Raw genomic sequence first — 19,235 nt, 5'->3', positions numbered from 1 at the left:
GATATCCCTAGCCCTGGGCAGAGAAGCAACAGGAAGAGACTTTGGAGTCTACTGGAGGATGACAAGGGTGATTAACAGAGGGAAAAACTCTCCTACTCCCTTCCAGAATATGGTGGAAGGGGGAGGTGCAGAGCTGCCAGTCTAGCCTAAAAAAGAACAGGATTGGCTAGGAAGCTGGACACTTCAGGAGCATATGGAATTATGGGCTGGGAGGTTTAAGCAGAAGGAAAGCAGAGACTTGGGCTTTTTCCCTTTCTTGAGGATCGGCTTGGATGATCGTGCAATGGCCACCTGCAGTTTCCCAAAGGATAGTATTTTTATTTTTTTTTATTTTTTTTCCCAGTTTCCACGAATATTTTTATTATTTATTTCACAGGTCTCCACCTTCATCTCCCTTGCTCCCCACCTCCAACTGGGGTTTCATCTTGTTTTCATGCACAGTAGCAAAACAATGACAGAGCTAATTGGAGTTAAGCTACTCCAAGAACAGAATTAAGCTAACAGTTTACTTTAACAGGCAAAATATAAATATCTGCGCTCTAGAATGCACAACGGTTTAGCCACTAAGAAATTCAGATGGGATCCTGAAGAACGTAGTCAAATCCAGGCTGCAGGAAAGGTGAGCTGATATGCTGCTGGGCAACTGTGTTAAGTGTTCCGGGGCTGCATCTCTGGGCCACTGGCTGAATCTTGCTGTGGGGGAAGATCTGAGTTAACACCAAGTACAGATACTAAGTTGAGTGAGGGGATGCGCACAGGAACCGAAAGGCAGGAAAGTACTAAACATTGCTGAGAGCATCCACCCCCAGCAGGACTTCACCCTCCAGGAGTTCTAAGATGGCATGACCCCCAGTGCTGACATGGCTTTGTCCTCCGTGTTCCATTTGGCACAGCAAGTGGCAGTGTCCCCCCCACCTATGATGGTGATGCAGCCCCGGTAAGTTCACCACCTCGTCCATGAGGGCTTTGGTCCCCCGGGCAAAGGCTTCCCACTCAAACACGCCCACAGGCCCGTTCCACACGATCTGCTTGGCCCTGGCGACAGCCTCGGCGTACTTCCTGCTGCTGTCAGGCCCGCAGTCCAAGCCCATCCAGCCAGCAGGTATGCCGGAGGCCACGGTGGCTTGGCCAGGCTTGGCATTCTCATCAAACTTGTCAGCAGTGACAAAGTCCACCAGCAAGGTAATCTTCACACTGTTTTTCTCAGCTTTGGATATCAGATCTTTGACAATCTTGGCTCCCTCTTCATCAAACAGAGAGGTGCCAATCTCCATGTTGTTGAGCACCTTAAGGAAGGTAAAAGGCATTCCATCACCAATATTCATCTCGTTGACTTTGTCCAGCATGTTATTGATCAGCTGGATCTTGTCTGCAACTTTAGCTCCGCCCAGGATGGTCAGGAAGGGTCGCTCTGGGCTTTCCAAGGCCTTGGCGAAGTAGTTCAGCTCCTTCTTCATTAGAAAGCCTCCAGCCTTCTGTGGCAGATTGACTCCCACCATAGATCTGTGTGCTCGGTGCGCAGTGCCGAACGCCTCATTGACATAGACATCCCCTAGCTTGGAAAGTGAAGCTCGGAAAGCTTCTATTTTAGCTGGCTCGGCTTTAACCTTATTCCCGGAAGCATCTTTTCCCTTCCCTTCTTCCTCCACATGAAAGTGCAGGTTCTCCAGCAGGATGACAGAGCCCGTGGCCAGGTCGGCACAGGCTTTCTCCACTTCAGGGCCCACGCAGTCCTTCAAGAACAAAACGTCCTCGCCCAGCAGAGATTTGAGCTCCACAGCAACGGGCTGCAAGGAGTATTTGTCAGGCATGGGGACACCGTCAGGCCGGCCCAGGTGGCTCATGAGAACAACGGACTTGGCTCCATTGTCCAAGCAGAACTTGATGCTTGGGATGGCGGCCTTGATCCCCTGGTTGTTTGTTATCTGGTTGTTCTTCATAGGAACATTGAAGTCCACTCTCACAACGACCTGCTTCCCCTTCACATCCAGCTTGTCCAGAGTCAGCTGGTTGGAAAGCGACGTATTGGCAACAGAGCAGCGCAGAGAGACCGAAGGACCACACAGCGACGGGGACTGCAGCGGATGTCGGATAGTATTTTTAAATGGAAGAAGGAACTCCAGGCACTGCCTTGAACTGGTCTAGCAGAGGGTGGGGAAGTTTTTCCCTGGGTGTTCTAGAGAAGACAGGCTCTGAGGCAGAAGCCTGCCATTCTTCCAAAATTGTGTAGCTTTTGAATAAAAGACTCTTCCTTTTTCACCAAACCTCTGCCTCCAGAATTTGCCTATAGGTGGTGGGCAGCAGGACCCCATCTCTGTTTAGTAACAGCAAGAGGAAAGACACATAAAGCACTTTTGGTATACAGAGAAATAGAATTATCTCCAAAAAAAGGACTTTTTTCATGGAACATCATTTTTGCCTAAAAAATGATGATAAACTGAGGTTGTTCATACGTTTATCTTTGAGACACATTTTCTTAAAAATGAATAAACTGAACCTATCACTTCAAGGAAAACAACTGTTCTTTGTTTTTGTTGTAGTCTTTTTTTATTTATTGTATTTGTTGCCGATGATGAAATTTGAGTTTTCAGGCAAAAATTTGAATTTTGGAAACTTGTCTCCCCCACTGTGACTGTTAACAGTTTCCCAATTCTTAACTGTTTTTCTGAGGAGTTGGTTGTTGTGGGTTAAATTGTGTCCCTCCACAAAACATGTTGAAGTCTTAATGCTTGTTACCAATGAATGTGACCTTATTTTGAAATTGGACCTTTGCAGATGTAATCAAGTTAAGAGGAGTTCATACTCCTACGTAAAAAGAAATTTGAGTAAATAGACAGAGGCACACTCATGAAAGGAGGCCATGTGAAAATGGAGGTAGAGATGGGAGCAATGCAGCTGCAAACTGAGAAATGTCAAGGATGGATGGCAATGTCCAAAAGCTGGGAAGCAGGCATGGAACACATTCTCCCTCAGTGCCTCAGGAGGGAACGGACTCTGCCCACACCTTCAGTCTGGACATCTAGCCTCCGAAAAGGTGAGAATAAATTTCTGGTTTTCCTTAAGCCATCCTGTTTGTTCTGCTTTGTTACAGCATCCCTATCAAATGTGATTATTTGATTGTGGAAGGAAATGAGTCAACATTTGAAAAATGTGCATAATTCAGTCAACCAATATTTCCAAAAGTCCAGTGTGTAATTTTACAAAGTAAAACATGAGTAAAAGATCCACTCAAACTGTAAAATAGTCCAAAAGATTTTAATATGAGTATAAAACGTTCACTATAAGGTTTCAGTTGCCTCTAACCTTTAGGAAACCAATACGTGTGTCCTGTGAGTAGTATCAAAGGAAATATATAATTATCTGCAAAGACTGCCAAAAAAAAAAAAAAAAAATCCCTCCCTTTTCTATTATCAGTGCGAAGCTGGATTTTTTTCCAAATACTTCAACCAAAATAATACATTGGAAGAAACTGAATGCATAGGCAGATATGATCATCCAGCTGTTTTCTATTAAGCTGACATTAAAGAGTTTTGCAAAAATGTAAAACAATGCAATTGTTCTCATTTTTTTGTTTTAAAAATGGAGTTATTTCCATAAAAATTTCTTATTTATGTTAATATGTGATGGGTCTACTGTTATTTTAAATAAATATTTCAGAAATTCTGTTTTAATTTTTAATAAGTAAATATTTCTAACTACACATAGCTATAGTAATTAAAGTTCCAGGAAAGAACAATATCACCAATGAAGGGAGCTGCCCTTAGAAGAGAACTCAGGATGAAGTCCAGGGTTCTACCAACGTTAAGGCGTAGCAAGAAAGCCAGCTAGAAGCCAATCTATGAGTCAGAAAAGGAGTGCCCAGGGAGAAGAGAAACATCATGGACAGGGATGTCACAGAAAAGAAGAAAGGCAGAATTTTCAAGAAGGGAAGGGTCAATAGCAGCAAATAGTTATCCACTGAGTCATAACTGACCAGCTGAAAGCTATCTAGAGAAAGAGATGTCATGGAAGCCACCGGCGTGAGCTACTCCAAAGTAACCAGCCTGAGGTTGGCAGAAATGAAAAGAGGTATATTTACATGATGGATGGGAAGAAGGCCAGAGGAGAGCAGAAATTCAAAATTCAGAAAACAGGGGTCTAAACAATAAAACAAGGCCCAGGAAGAAGGCCAGAGGACCAGAGGATAAAAGTTTCAAGTGCTCAGGAGACAGTGGGGTGTAAGAAGGCAAGCTTATAATGGCTTTGGAGCTAAACTATCTGATTCAAGTCTTGCTGCCTGTCTTTTGGTAAGTGCCAGGAACTGAATGTTTGTGTCCTCTTAGTATTCATATGTTAAAATTCTAATTCCCTCTAATCCCCAATGTGACTGTATTCAGAGGCGGGGCTTTAGGAAGATAATTAGATTATGAAAGAAGAGGGAGCCCTTCTAGGATTAGTACCCTTTTAGGAGAAGGAACTCTCCCTCTGTCCCCCTTCCCTGACCACCCCCCCCCCATCTGTCCCTGTCCCTCTCTCTCCTTTCCTGGTTTATTAAAAATTAGTTTAAAACTTTAAGCTTATCTACACAGGCTGCAGCTGGGTTTCTGATTATGAGCACCTCCAGTGAAGTGTAGCCAGGAGGGACAGGGTTGGGGGAGAATGTCACTTTCCCTACCCAGCCCTTGCGTGATCCTTTCTGCAGTCACTGCTGCCTCTCTGACTAATGCTTGCTGGCTCACTTGTCCTCTGTGTGGTAAGTGTCCAAGTGGTGAGTCTGCCGTGGGCTCATCTGAGAACTGTTCTGAAGCCCTCAGATGGGAGAGGCAGCCCGGCTCAACTTCCCCACCCCACCACTGTTTGCACACAGGCAGTCTGCCCTTCTGCTGGATGAAAGCGCACCAGTGCACAGCCTTCCCAAGGAGAGGAGCCAGCAAATCACTAGACCTTCACCCTCCTGTGCAGGATAGACTCTGCTGTATGCCTTTGGCCAACCCCCATCTCTCCATCAGCCTCCCTCCTCCCCAGTCTTGTTGGGGTGGGGGGGGAGTTGTTATAGTTGCTGGGGGCAGCAGAGCCAGTTCTGCCACTTCTTAATAAGCTCCAGAAAGGCATCTGTACCTACTACTGTCTGTTGCTTTCAATTGTGGGCCCTGGTGCCTAAAGCAACAAATGGGAAAAGCCATCCTTAGCCTGTTAGGTAGCCGATGGGAAGGAGGCAAGCTGCTGGCTGAACTCAGAACTTCGAGAGATGAGTTTAGAGAATCACACCTAGCCAGACCTCAAGTCATTGATAATTCAGGTGAAGTAATTTAGCCTGATCTTGAATTTCTAGTGTCTGACATGATCAGATAAAGATTTTGGAATAATCAGTCTGGTGGGAGGTCAGGAGACTAGAAAATGATTCAGGAGAAAGATAATAAGGATCTGAACTAAGAGTGATGGAGAGGAGTCCTTCTGCCTCAGGATAGGCCTTCTTGGGCTCAGGGCACTACTGGCACATCTGTGTGCTATAGCTGTGCTCTACCCACCACTTAGAACAACTCATATATTCAAGCCCTAGAGCCAACTGTGGGCTAGTTGGTCATGGAGACCCTCTTCTGTCTATATCCGCAGCGGGGCCTACTCCCCATCTCCTAACCCATTGTCTCAGCTTGGATTTTCCAGAACTAGACACTGAAATGGAGGTTGGGGTGCACTATGTTGATTAGAGATCAACATCTATGAGAGGAAGAGAGAGGAAGCAGGATCAGGCCCAGGAACAGGTTGAACTGTGAAGCAGGCCTGACAAATCATGAATCTGATGAGGAGCTCTGGAGCAAGGGCTGTCTGAGTCTCAGTTACAGAGGTCCAGGGCTTTATAACCCCACTACACTCAGTTCTAGGATGCAGGCTGCCCCAGCAAGGCCGTGGCCACCTGTGCCACCACTCTGCAGCTGAGGCAGAACCTAACAGAGCTGACCACTGGAGCCTGTCTGCTGACCAGTCCCACAGCTGGGCAGCACGCCTCCCTCGGAGGGGTCTAGAAGACACATCTCCATGGCTGCCATCTGGCACTGCCCTCTGGCTCTAGGTCTTCACAGTCAGGCCTGCTTCTTCCAGCCTGCCTCACCCACCTCTGCAGGATCTGACAGCCCAGCGAGCAGAAAGAACATTAGACTTCCGGAAATGCTCTTTATCCGTAATTGTAGCCCCAGGCATTACAATTAGGAAGGTGAATTTACTTCTAAAGAAATTGCATAACAGCATTCTTGGTAAAGAAATTCAGGGGATTTTTCCACTCTATCTATATCTGTGTCTGTTATTTGTATCAGACTTTCATCCCCACCTGAAATAACCTAAAACTAAGAGCACTGACCATTAAGAAGAAAAGGCCTTCTCGAGCCTTGGATATCCTCTTTCTCACCCAGACTTGGGGCTAACACTGACCAGTGTGGACGAAAAGGGGCCACATACTAAACCTAACAAGTTCAGGTGAGGCCTGCATGATGGCCTTACAAACCTAAAGTAACCACAAAGGATGGTGTGAAATTAAAAGCTTTCTAACTTAAAGCAGGTCATGGTGACCAGTCATGTCCTAGGCTAGAATCTTCCCTGACAAAAGTCAATCTTTACCTTAATTGAGCCTGTCTATTGTCTTTTTGCATCTACGATAACATACCTTCTGAATGTCATATTTCCTTTTTCCGAACCCCTCAAAGCACAGGCACTTTGCCAGAGACCACAAATCCCCTCATTGTTATAGTTATCACGTTAATTGTTGACTATTAACTATTCTGCACCCATCTATGTAAAAAAAGTATATGTCTATCATTTTACTTTTTATCCAATCCCAGAGGTTCCTCCCCTTTGCTTTTTCCCACCTCCCTAATCTAGCACAGTGGATTTCATGTAACCTTTTACATCTTCTCTTTTGATTGTAATGTATAAAATAAGGTGCAAACCTGCTGTTTCCAGGAACATTTTTTTAGTCCCTTGAGGTTTTGCTTCCCATCAATTGTCAGTTTGGCTCAAATTAACTCATAAAATTTTTTAAATGTTTTTTTAATCCTCACCTGAGGACATTTTTTAAATTGCTTTAAGAGAAATTAATTGATTTCCCTGCTCCCTTGACTCTTCCATTCACTTTCACTTCCTGAGTTTCCCACTGGACCTGGTCTCCAATGGTTTTGCACGTAGTCCCACCCTGGAACCTTGGCTGTCACTTGTTCGGTTGTATCAAGTCCCTAACAAACCTAATGTTATTCTAGTTAGCTAATTTTCCATAACATCTCACCCCAAAACTTAATGGCATAAAACATTTTTTTTTTTTTTTTGTGGTGGTTACATGGGAGAATACACTTCTTCTGTAAACTCATTCCATTATACATTTATAATATGAGCTATTTTTATGTAAATTATCTCTCAATACACTTGATTAAAAACACCATGAGGCATATAACACTGTGAATACATTCAATATTACTTAACTATACTATTAAAAATGGTTAAAATGGGACTTCCAGTCAAGATGGAGACATAAATAAACATGCCTCACCTCTTTGCGTAACTATAGCAAAAAATACAACTAGATTACAAAACAAATATCACCCAGAATTGTCAGAAAATTGAGTTGTGTGGAAGTCTGACAACTAAGAAATTAAAAAATCCACATTTATCCAGATGAATAGGAGGGACAGAAAGGTGGAGTGGCATGGAGAGGCATGGAGAGGTGTGAAGACAGGAACAAGCAGTCCCACATCCATGTGTGATTGATAAAAATTGGGAGGGATACCTTGGGAGCAAGGGATCCCAGCCCCAGACCAGATAACCCTGCCCAGTGTTCCTGCTCCAAGAAGATAAGTCCCCATAATTTCTGGCTATAAAAACCAGTGGGAGTTCGGGTGGTGGAAGAAACTGCAAGATTCTCAAGAGATTCCTCTTAAAGGGCCTGCAACAGACTTGGTACTCATGCAGACCCACCCCCTCTGGAATTCAGCACCAGGGCGATAGCTGGAAGGGCACCAGGGGCATATGGGAAGAAAGTGAAGTGACTGGCAACAGGGTGAGTGATGGGAGACAGCTTCTTCCCAGGCAAAATTCCAGAGGCCAGGCAGGAGCATTGTCCCATCTCTGAGCCCTCCCCCACACAGCAACAGAGTGGTGATATGTGATGTCCCTTCCTGGCAATTACCTAAGGCTCTGCCCCATTACAACTTACAGGTGCACTATTCTACAACAGCCCACATTACCCTGACAGGAAGTCAAAGCAGCTGTACCTAATACACAGAAACAAACACAGGGAGGCTGCCAAAATGAAGAGGCAAAGAAATATTGCCCAAATGAAAGAACAGAACAAGATTCCAGAAAAAAACCTAAATGAAATGGAACTAAGCAACCTATCAGATGCACAGTTCAAAAAACTGATTAGGTAATCAGGATGCTCCAGGGACTCATTGGGTACTTCAACTGCACAAAAAAGACCCAGGCAGAAATGAAGGTTGCATTAAGTAAAATAAAGTAAAATCCATAGGGGACAACAGTGGAGGGGATGAAGCTGAGAATCAAATCAATGATTTGGAACACAAGGAAGAAAAAAAAAGCATTCAATCAGAACAGCAGGAAGAAAAAAAGAATTAAAAAAAAACAAAACAAAGATAGGCTTAGAAACCTCTAGATGTCTTTAAACATACCTACAGCTGAATCATAAGGGTGCCAGAAGGAGAAGAGGAAGAGCAAAGAACTGAACACTTATTTGAAAAAAGAATGAAAGAAAACTTCCCTAATTTGGTGAAGGAAATAGACATACAAGACCAAGAAGCACAGAGTCCCAAACAAGATGGACCCAAAGAGGACCACACCAAGACACATTATGATTAAAATGCCAAAGGTTAAAGATAAAGAGAGAATCTTAAAAGCAGCAAGAGAAAAGCAGAGTTACCTACAAAGGACTTACCATAAGACTGTCAGCTGATTTCTCAACAGAAACTTTTCAGGCAAGAAGGGACTAGCAAGAAGCATTCAAAGTGATGAAAAGCAAAGACCTCTGATCTAGATTACTCTATCCAAGCAAGCTATCATTTAGAATTGAAGGGCAGGTAAAGTGCTTCCCAGACAAGGTAAAACTAAAGAAATTCATCATCATCAAGCCATTATTATATGAAATGCTAAATAGAATTATATGAGAAACAGAAGATCAAAACAATGAACATTAAAATAGCAATAAACTCACAACAATCAACAATTGAATCCAAATAACAAACTAAGCAAACAAGCAGAACGGGAACAGAATCATAGATATGGAGATCATTTGGAGGGTTATCAGTTGGGAGTGAGAAGGGGAAGAATAGAGGGGAAGGTTTAGGGATTAAGAAGCACAAATTGGTAGGTACAGAATAGACAGGGGGATGTTAAGAACAGTATAGGAAATTGAATAGCCAAAGAATTTACATGCATGACCCATGGACGTGAACTAAGGGGGATATCACTGGAGTGAATGAGGAGAGGGGCAAAGAAGGAAAAATTGGGATAACTGTAGTAGCATAATCAATAAAAAATATTTTTTTTAAATAGTTAAGCCCTGGCTGGTGTGGCTCAGTGGATTGATTGCCAACTTGCAAACCAAAGGGTTGCTAGTTCGATTCTCAGTCAGGGCATATGCCTGGGTTGTGGGCCAGGTCCCCAGTTAGGGGCATGTGAGAGGCAAGCATATGCCTGGGTTGTGGGCCAGGTCCCCAGTTAGGGGCATGTGAGAGGCAACCACACATTGATGTTTCTCTCCCTCTCTCTCTCTCTCCCTTCCCTTCACTCTAAAAATAAGTAAAGTCTTTTAAAAAATTAACAAAATAATGGTTAAAATAGTCAGTTTTATGTTATGCTTATTTTACCACAATAAAAGAAATACAGTGAGGTACATTTTCTCCAAAATTAAAATATTTTATTAAAATTTTTAAAAATAGGCAAAAATTGAAAAAATAGTATAAGTATTCTCTCTGTATCCTCCATACATTATCTAGATTTAACCATTTATTCACATATTTTATAGTTTTCAACATGGAGATTTTAAACAGTTTGATATTATACATTTTATACATTATATATTTAAAACATCTCATTATGATTTTTGTTTTAATATTCTAGATTACTAAGAATAACCACATTTTTATATAATAGTGACAAATTATGTATTTTTTCATACTTTCACTCAATTTTTAGAGGACTATTATGTAGTTTTTTATATTTTCTGAATACTAGTTCTTTATCATCAGTAATATGTGTTGCAAATAACTTCTTCCAATTTGTGGCTTTTCCCCTTCACTTTCTTTGGGATTATTTTCTGATTAATAGAAGTTTTAATGTTACTATAATAAAATATAATTTTTCCTTTAGTGTTTATGCCTTTTGAGTTTTAAAAATCCTTTTAAAAGTCTTATAATATTTTTCTTATCCTTACTGTCTCTTCAAAAATTATTAAGTTCTCTCATATTTAAGTCTTTAACTTTCTTGAAATTAGCTTATGTGTTTGGTGCAAAGAAAATATTTAATATCATGGCTTTTAAAATCTATATAACCAGTTATCCCACCATTATTCATTAAATTATCTGTTCTTTTTCCACTGATCCGTGAAGTAGACTTCATTCTGAATAAAATGTTCACATATCCACAGGTTCATATATGATGCTATGTATTGCTTTGTCTCTTACTGAACTAAACCACATTGTTAATTCCTATTGCTTTATAATAAGTCTCATTATCTGCAAGGACAAATTCTCCAACCATCTTCTTCTCTCAGAGAATCTTGGCTCTACAGCCCTTTGCTCTTTCATATACAAGTCCAAATCAGCCTGTCATGTTCCTTGAAAACCTTGCTGGGAGTTGATAGGAATACTGTAACATTGACCCTATAAGTCAATTTGGGAAGAATTAACCTATTTAAAATACTGATTCTTTCTGTCCATGAACCACATCTTATTTTCAATCTTATCTTTTGCTCTCCATTAAGCAGCCTAATGTCAGGCCCAGAGAAAAATTTCAACGTAATCTGTTGAGTGGATTGATTAATTAATGAGCATGGTAAACCTGCCTAAAGTCTTAGGGAGCTCTTCACCTCTGCATTGCTAGCAGATAGTCTTGTTTGCAGTGAAACAGCTTCAGGATTTCCGACCAAGGGTATAGTAACTCAGAAAACTGATAGAGACCAGAAGAAAGGCAAGGAGAAGAAGGGTTTCCAGAAGTTTCTTGCAATGCAGCATTTATATTGCCCAATCCCTCCTGACTCTGTATATTACTTGTGTAGCACAACCTGTCTCAACAAGCGTAACCAGCTCAGTCATTGTGTGTTTCATATGAATAGAGGAAAGGATGATTTGAAGGACTGTCAAAACCAATTCAAACAAAGCAAAGGTTTTCCATGGTGTTTAATATTCAGAAAAACTGCCAGAATCACTTTTGTTTCGACTTCTATAAGGTGACCAACATAAAGTTTTCATTTTAACCTCATGAAAAATTGAGCTTTTAACAGGCTTTAATGCAATGCAGCTTTAAGAAAAGATTAGTAAACTTACTACTTAACATTTTATCTCAACAAATACTGTGTGAATTCATCATGAGTTTTTCTGTTAGGCACTGACATGTGACACTAAGATGAACAATGTAAAAAATGATTCAAAAAAAATCTTACTCTCTTACTCTGCATGTCAGGAAACTAAGCTATCAAATTTATGATCACTAGGACAGCGGTTCTCAACCAGTGGGTCGTGACCGCTTTGGGGGTCGAACAACCCTTTCACAGGGGTCGCCTAAGACCATCGGAAAACAGGTATATAATCACATATTGTTTTTGTGATTAATCACTATGCTTTAATTATATTCAATTTGTAACAATAAAAATACATATTGCATATCAGATATTTACATTACAATTCATAACAGTAGCAAAATTACAGTTATGAAATAGCAACGAAAATAATTTATGGTTGGGGGTCACCACAACATAAGGAACTGTATTAAAGGGTCCCGGCATTAGGAAGGTTCAGAACCACTGACTTAGGAGAAACCTCTTTCCCTAATAAAATTGTTAGTGGTACAGGAAAAATTACAGTTGCGTAAAGGAGGCAACAAAAATGTATTCATTTTGAAGCAATTTTTAGCCCTCAATCTGGAAGACATTCACTGTACTAATTAGAAGTTGTGTGACATTCTTAAAGGAGAAATGTTTATTTCTAACTGAAATCCTTTTCTACTCAAGAAGAAGGGCTTCATTGCTATTTTTCTGCAGGGCTATATGTAGAAACTTTCATGGAGAGCTTTTGGTGTCTGAGTGTCTGCCATCACTACAGATAGTCCTGTGGAGACAGAATGAAGAGCAGGCTGAGGGCCCCCAACATTCTACCTTCTCCTAATTCTTCAACTTCCAGTAACCCAGACATAACTTGGGATTTCAAATTCTCTCATCTTAGCAGGCCTCACTGATTTCTCCTGCTTGATTTCATGTTTGAACTCAGGAAGACCTTGCTCGAAACAGGAAATCATTAGGGAAGTGCTGACTTTGGGGGAAAAGAGGGATAAGAAAAGGATGTTTACCCGGTAGAAGAGGAAACCAGGCTCAATGCTAAACTATCAAAGGGAAGTGGTGCCTCTGGTTAATTAGGTCAACTGACTATGCTAAACACTTCCTGCCCCTTTCTGAGAAGCCATAATTGACCTGAAAATGTACTTGGATAGATAGAAAAGTGAGTTAGAAATCTCATTATATTTGAGGAACCAGGTTCTTATCAACTGTGTTCCCATAGTTCCTGAAAGCTCTACCCCAACAGGCACTCATCAGCCTTAGAAGATATTTCTTAAAGGCTGATACTTACATAAATTCCAAATAACTAACCCACCCCCCACTAGTCATAGCATCATTTCTCAACATATAGTCCTGTGTTAAAATAATTCAGGGTATACTGTGGAAATTTAACATGACAAAATGAATGCATTAAAAAGCAATAATTCTCAATGCAGGGGTAACATTGAAAGTTCCTTGAATAAAACAGACTTGCTAGGAGGAAGTAGCCTTCTTGTAATGTCAAGTGTCCAAATGTTAAGGCAGTTACAGAGGATTTTCCTGAATGAACTTATACATACATCACTTTCTCAAGAACACTGCCTAAGTCTGATAGGACAGAGATGGTGCCAAACCCTTACGTCTGTTTATTCTCTGTGAGTAGAGGCTGAGGTACATGCTCGCACCTAATACACACTCATATTTCTTCTTTCACCTGGCTCATACCAACACTTTAATTGAATTCAGCAGGAAAAGTTCATCTATAATTATATCCTAACTTTATAATTCCAATATAGAAATATCTCTAAAATTGAGTCTTTCCTCTTTAATGCAGTTACTGCTGCTTTTATCCTCACTTACTGGGACCAATAAGAAATATCCTCCAATTTGTTCTTTCAAAATCAGTAAGGCCAGCAAGTTACCTTAGTACAGTGTCAATCTGATTATATCACGCTCTTGCTTTAAAAGATTTTTGTTGGCTTTCTATCATCAAAAGACTAAGTTAAATACTCTACTTAACAGTCTCTTCTTTGCCTACTCTTGACACACTCAACCTCATCTGTGGTCTTTTATCTTACATATTTCTCCTCTCAGTCACATTAAACTACTTACCTTGCCTTATCAGCTTATTAATGCTTTTTTAAAAAATAATAATTTAATGCGTCATTTTAAATTTTTAGACTTTTTAAAAAATCCTCCCCAAAGGACAAGTTTTATTGAGTTTTAGAGGGAGAGGAAGGGTGAGAGAGTGAGAAATACCCATGTGAGAGAGAAACATTGACCGGTTGCCTCCTACACACGCCCCAGTCGGGGATCAAACCCACAACCTAGGTATGCACCCTGACCGGGAATTGAACCCACAACCTTTTGATGCATGGGATAACACTCCAGCCAACTGAGTCAACTGGCTAAGGCTACTTATGCCTTTTTTACTTTGTATCTGCTTTTCATTTTTACTGGAATGTCCTCCCTTGCGCCTCAGTTTAGCAAATCCCTTTTTATATTTTAATACCAAGTTCAAATGTGATCTCCAATGCACAGACTTCCTGATGTCTCTGACAACCTAAAGCATCCCTCCTCTTAACCATATTTTATTAATTTTTATTGAAACAATTATTAAATTAAAGGAAAATTACGAGTTTACATGTCAATCTTCTTTCTAGAAATGTAGTTCAGTAGAACTTTTTGGATAATAATAATGTTTTTCTATGTTATTCAATAAGGTATCTACATGTTGCTATTAAGCACTTAAAATGTGGTTAGTGTGACTAAATAATTGAATCTTTTAAATTTTATTTACATTAATTTAAATTTAAAATTTAAAAACCACATATGACTAATGTCTAGCAAATTGTACAGCACCATTCTATCTTGTACCCAGCACTGATCCTGCCTAATAATATGTGACCAATACATTTTTTGTTGAACAGATAGATGGATGAATGGAGACAATATCACTATTTTAGCTTTCAAGACCATCTAGTTGCTACATATACCTCTAGTCCTAAGAGGAATACAAGATTTCTCAAATGTATCTAGAAGGCACCTGAAAGTCATAGTACTCATTTCAGAGCACAATGAAATTGATATATTTATTTATTATATAAATAAAAAATGGAAAATGTTATTATATTACATTCCCAAAATAATACATGAGATATTTTAAAGATCACTTTTTAGCAGGATAAATCCTCTTACCAAATTTATGAGAAAGTTGAAACTAATTATTTGACCAAAAAGTTTGATACCAGGTGTATGCTTTGACAATTAAGTATTTATTTCCAAGATTGTATCCAGGAACTTGCTGTACATTGTCTTGATGTATAATGGATGGAGTATTGAGCTTACCTGAGAGGTCACAGTAGAGGTGGGAAGTTGGGTACTAAAGGAACAAGAAATGCTAGCAGTAATAATAAATGACCCCAAAGTTTTTATAACACACTAAATCATAACAAAATAAAGGTTTATTTCTTGCTCATGTCATAGTCTGATGTAATTTGGGAAGCTCTCTAGGGAATCTCTCCTCCAAAGGTTGGCTCAGGACACAAGCTCCTTTCACCCAATGACTATACCATCTTCCATCATTAACATTTCGCCTCTACTGTCATTATGGAAGGAGAATAATGTGGGAAAGCAGGTCAGACACTTAATTACTTTAGCTTGGAAATGACACCTATTACTACTCACATTCCATTGACCAGACCTGCAGAGCAAGAAAATATAGAGAAACATACAAATATCAGTGAGTTCCAATGCTTGAGGCACTAGCCAAATCCATTAAAATTACCTTTGACAAACTACCCTTAAGAATTTTGAGTCTACACAAAGTAGTTGGCTGACATCGGTGGCTATATTAGATGAAAAATATTCATCTTTATATAATGGATAACACTCAGCCAGGTGAGAAGCTCATGTCCAAGAAATATAACTAAGAACAGTAAAGAAAACAACAGATTCACATCTCAGTTTTCACGTTCACTTCAAAGGCTGTAACTCCTTTCACATTTTAAAGATAGCTCTCTCTTAAGAATTATTTTTCGAGCACTACAAGAAGAAAAGATGGGGTGTAAAGGTAGCTCCTTTTGTTATATCTGGGAAATCATGGCATATTTTATCTCCTATTTGATCACACTGCAGCTTGGAAATATCTTAAATCTCTATTACATCAGAGTTGCACTCAGCGCTCCTGCCGTTTACTCCTGGAGATGGGAGAGGATGCTATTGCATGGACTGCGTCACAGTTTCCAGTTTTCAAAGAATACACTTGTGCAAGGAGTTTGGCTTGCAGACATATGCAGCATTGTATCATTCCTCATAGAATCATCATCAGGAAATCATTCTCTGGCAGAAAGTTTTCCAGGGTGGGAAAACAACTCAGTAGAACATTTTCTTCATTTGAATACCAGAATTCAAGCTTTCTTTTTTTGTGGTTATAATTTTGTCATGAGTAAGGAAAGCAGCGAGGCCTTTACCTTGGGATTCATATTTAATGTATTTATGTTTACTAAAATAAATGTGTCTACTGAATAAGCAAGGCTATGAGCCAGATAATATCCTGCCTCCAGTAGTCAAAGGATGGTGTGAATTTGAAAGGGAGCTGCTATTTCAACTCTTAGCTGAACACTAACTCCCCCTTTGCCAGACTTCAGCCAGACAGCAGCTGTCTGTGTGAACCAGTAGAATATTAAGGAAATTTTCTACATGCTCAAATGATAGAAAAACAGTTAAGCTTTCATAAGCCTGGATTTTATAAATTTTGCTTTGTTAATAACATTATTCAAACACATCCACATATCTGTGAGACATTTTCCTCATCTCTATTTTTTGACTGTCATTAATACTGAGCTAACTTGCTCAGAATGGAGCTTTCCAAGTTTTTTTAGCTCTAACATCATTCTCCAAAATAATCAGGCATTTTACCCCATTTATATACATGTCTGTCAACGTGTGTCACTTCCAGGTATAAACATTATCCAGATAAGTCTCTGTGATATACTGTATAGACTGAATATTTATGTCCCCCCAAAATTCATACTTTCAAGCCCAAAGCAATGTGTTTGGAGGTAGAGCCTTTGGAAGGTAATTAGGTCATGAGGGTGGAGCCCTTATTAATGGGATTAGTACCCTTATAAAAAGAGACAAAAGAGAGATCATATCTCTCTCTCCACCTCCCTCTCTCCCCCCAGCCCACACCATGTGAGGACCTATCAAGAAGACAGCCATCTGCAAATCAGGAAAATGGCCTCCTCAGACCTTATCATGATAGCACTCTGATCTCAAATTTCCCAGCCTCCAGAACTGTGAGAAATCAATTTCTATTGTTTTCATCACCTCATCTACAGTATTCTGTTACAGCAGCCCAGACTGACTGAGACACATCTCTATATGGAACATATGCATCCATACAAAAATCACACAAACTATATTGTATGACATAGGAAAACATTCAAGGTATTTGAAAAGGCAGGGCAAACACTGAGTGTTCTGTATGATCCCAATTTTTAAACAAATATATTGTGTAACCAAAGTTTCTTATTCCTCTTAGCCCTTTTACATGGTCTGCTTACTCTAGAAAAGGATACTGGAAAAGCAAATGTTGTGTCTTAGGTCACTCCAGGTAGCCCTCTTGTGAGTGGAGTGGCTATGCAGTTTCTCCCAGCTTTGTCACAGCCACGTCTTCCCTGTAAAACACTTCTGAATTCAAACCACACAAGTTACTGTTCCCTCTCTACAATCACTAGAGACTAATATAAGACAAGCCTTACCTTATTTGATTGTCCTGTCTCCTTCTTGTCCACAATACCACCACTAAACACACTGCACATAGTGGCTGAGGAAATTTAAGGAAATTAGATGTGGGAAGAGCAAAACTAAAGAAATGCTCAAATTATGACTTTTGCCAAAGTCCAAGAGAGCTCCCAAAAAGTTAATTCCAGCATAGGAATCCTCTCGTAGAAATAATCCCTTTCTTTAAAAAAATTTTTTTTTTATTGATTGATTTTAGAGAGAGTGAGGACAGGAAAGAAAGAGAGAAGGTGGGGAGAGAGAGAGAGAGAAACATCTATTTGTTGTTCCACTTATTTATATATTCATTGGTTTCTTCTTTTATGAGCCCTGACCTGAGATCAAACCCACAAACTTGGCATATAGGGAGGACACCCTAACCAAGTGAGCTACCTGGCCAGGGCAAAACTCTCCCATTCTTAATCTGACTCTCCTATGCTGAGGTTCTTCCTTCATTCAAATACGTCTTTTTCTGCTGTAAAATTTACATATTTTGGAAAATGCCACCCCCAAACATTTCACTCTAAGATTCACTTACTGGAAACTATATAAGAACAAAGTCATGGAATTCAGATTTCTCAAACTGTAAAACACTTTGAAAGGTAATCACATAATTAGCATATTAGTTAAGGGTGCTTTTATACATACTGTGAGATACTGACTTGTTCATGAGTGCTGTCAAAATTTCCAGAATTCAACAGAATGTCATAAATCTAAAAATATTGAGAACCCAAACCTAGGTTGTTGTATTTTTTATTTTAATGCACATTTCTTTTATTATTAGAGCTGTTGACCTTATATTTATAGGAATGGGATTAGGATAAAGAAAATCACCTATATTTTCATCATACTTGGTTAGTCTCATTGAGAACAAAGAAAGCTCACAATCTCGTCAGTTTTCGAGCAAGTAAACCAATGAAGACTCAACTTTTACTGAGAAAAGATCAACACTTGTACTAAAGTAAAAACTAACATTTATTCCTTTAGTACAATACTATTTTTAAAAAACTGAGTTATAATTAACATGACATTATATTAGTTTCAGGTATACAATGATTTGATTATATATATTACATAGATAGTCTAAATTCACTGAACTAAATTATTTTATCTACAACTGTGTTCTAAAGCATTGTGACAATTTTTGCTTAAATTATAGTTTGAGGATTATCTGAGATGCCCTACCTTGTCCCCTACTACTATGGCTTAAGAAATCAATATCAATTTATATGTACACACAAAACAACTAATGGAAATAAATGAAAATGTTTACTATAATAGTCTCTGAGAATTGGAATTATGAGTGAATTTTAAAAAACTGTCCTGTATTTTCCATTTTTCTGCAATGAAAATGCATTATCTTTGTAATCAGAAAAAAATAAAAATATATTGTTAAGTGTTTCTTCCACTGATAAATGGCCAACAACTTACATAAAAGTAAGTGCCTTTAGCCTTCATTAACAAAGCAATATCAAATACACAATAATAGCACTATTAACCTTTTAAAATCTACTTATTCATAGAACAAAAGGCAAAAAGAACCAGAAATTTGTAAGCTGCAACTATAATTGATAATTCTCCAACATTATTGTAACTCTGGGGTTGCATTTTCAACTATACAGAGTAATGGAATCTGAAATTATCCTTTCACAACAAGCAACTAGAAAACTGGAGGGAATCTAGGAAACATAATTTTCTGGGACGACATCTAGTACAGGCCTATGATCCCTGTCAAAGGGAAACGAATGAGGTGAGCCCTGCAATTGCCCAGGCTTTCTGCCTAGAGGCAATATACAGATTGGGGCACAGGGAGGGGAAATCCAAACTGAGTTGAAGAGATAAAGATTATAGTTCAAGAAGGCTGATGCAGCTGAATATGAAGGACATAATTCTTGAAAAAGAGGACAATATAGAGAACGAATTCCAAATATCTAAATAGAAATTCTTT

General features: G+C 39.4%; 1 pseudogene; it reads right to left on the bottom strand.

Moving 5' to 3' along the window:
• Positions 1–492: 492 nt before the first annotated feature.
• LOC150021051 (phosphoglycerate kinase 1 pseudogene) lies at positions 493–17,328 on the bottom strand (annotated as a pseudogene).
• Between the last annotated feature and the right edge of the window lie 1,907 nt (positions 17,329–19,235).

This window comes from Furipterus horrens, unplaced genomic scaffold (assembly GCF_987537825.1).
Source record: "Furipterus horrens unplaced genomic scaffold, mFurHor1.1.pri manual_scaffold_1, whole genome shotgun sequence".
In the NCBI taxonomy this organism is placed as follows: Eukaryota; Metazoa; Chordata; class Mammalia; order Chiroptera; family Furipteridae; genus Furipterus; species Furipterus horrens.
The sequence above is the reverse complement of the archived record's forward strand: the minus strand, read 5'-3'. Positions and strand labels throughout refer to the sequence as shown.